This window comes from Orycteropus afer, unplaced genomic scaffold (assembly GCF_000298275.1).
Source record: "Orycteropus afer afer isolate SDZICR_OR568_19922 unplaced genomic scaffold, OryAfe1.0 scaffold00300, whole genome shotgun sequence".
Classification (NCBI taxonomy): Eukaryota; Metazoa; Chordata; class Mammalia; order Tubulidentata; family Orycteropodidae; genus Orycteropus; species Orycteropus afer.
In genome coordinates, this window is record NW_006921887.1 from 3,951,451 (window position 1) to 3,953,338 (window position 1,888).

A 1,888-nucleotide genomic window follows, 5' to 3' on the forward strand; every position below is an offset into this window, starting at 1 on the left:
GTGATTGTTCCTCTGTGTTTATGTGGTGTGTTTTTTATGCTTACCTTTACTTTTTTGGTGGTTTTTTAGATTGTCTTTTTGTCTACCTCAATGGGAGGCAGCAACCATGTCCATATGACACAACCATACCCACACTTCCTGCAGCCCCACCTATTGAGTGAGGGTGACCACTTGCTTCTGCATGAACTGGCCAATGATACATGACAGCCAATATGAGCCTAACTCACCCTTAACTGTACTTCATAAACAGATAACAGGGATCTGTGCACCCACTCTTATTCTCTATCACACCAAGGAAGAGACAGGTGATGAGTGCATAATGCTGCCAAAGCATGAATAGAAGAACCGAGTACCCTCCTTACTCAGAAACATCCAAACAAAACAAAGAAAATGAAAATCTTGGGCAATTCACTCTTAACATACAATCACAAATTAAATATAAACACTATCAGAGTACACACAAATAAGCAAGACAAAGAAGGAGAAACAAGGGACCAGGATACAGACCCAGAACACATCCCTGAGGAAGAAGTAGAATTGGAACTCCTTGATAAGGAATTCAAAAGAATTATATTTAGTTACCTTCAACAGATTGAGAGACAGATTAAGGAAAATACTGACAAAATTAAAGAAAACACAGACAAAACCCTAGAAAAAATTTGGAAGACAATATGAAAACAAAATGACAAAATAAATGAAAAATTAGAAATGATACAAAATCTACAGATAGAAACCTGGAAGATTAATAGTAAAATTTCAGAAATAACACATTGAATGGGCAAAGGAGTAGAATTGAATCAATGGAAGACAGAATTAGTGAGGTTGAAGGCAAATACTTGGATACTTCTTTGGAAAGGAATCAATCAGAGAAAAGATCAAAATAAAATGAAGAAACCCTAAGATTCATGTGAAATACCATAAAGAGGAACAACCTACATATAATTGGAATTCCAGAACAGGAAGAGAAAAATAAAGGCACTGAGAAAATTGTCCAAGATTTGTTGGAAGAGAATTTCCCTGATATGATGAAAGATGAGAATATATCCATTCAGAAAGTCCAGTGACCCCCAAACAGGATAGATGCCAAAAGAAAATCACCAAGACATATCATCATTAACTCACCAAAACCAAAAACAAAGAAAGAATCCTGAAAAGAGCATGGGAAAAATGAAAAGTTAACTACAAAGGATAGCCATTAAGACTCAGCTTTGATTTCTCAGCAGAAACCATGCAAGCAAGAAGGCAATGGCATGGTATATATAAAATCCTTAAAGAAAAAGTTTCCAACCAAGAATTATATACCTAGCAAAATTGTCCCTCAAATATGATGGTGAAATTAGGACATTTCCAGATAAGCAGAAATTAAGGGAATTTATTAAAAGGAGACCAACCTTACAAGAGATGTTAAAGGGAGTCCTTTGGACAGAGAGCCAACAACAGCAAACAACAATTGACCATTACTACACATGATGATATAACCTAGAAACCAACCCAGTTATGGAAGTATCCAAAGTAAAATAAGCTTATAAGACTGTAAACAGGGTGCCAGAGATATCAATTGGCAATTGAGGACAGCCACAAATCAGAAAGAGGGAAAAAATGCATATTACCGAACTTCTAAATGGTGAGGAGGTCAAGACAATTGCAAGACAGAATGAGCTGTTCTAAACTTGGGAAGAAAATTATAAATCATAGGGTAACCTGAAAGAAAGATGATAAAATTTCACATCACAATAAAAAAGAGGACAAGCACAAATATTTAGCAAATACTAAAACAATAGCAATGAAAGAAATGATATCATGATTTATAAACAAAATGAGCTCAGCAAAGAAAATTATATAGAACAAAGAAATCAGCAACACCACAAAAAAACACATAACAAAATGA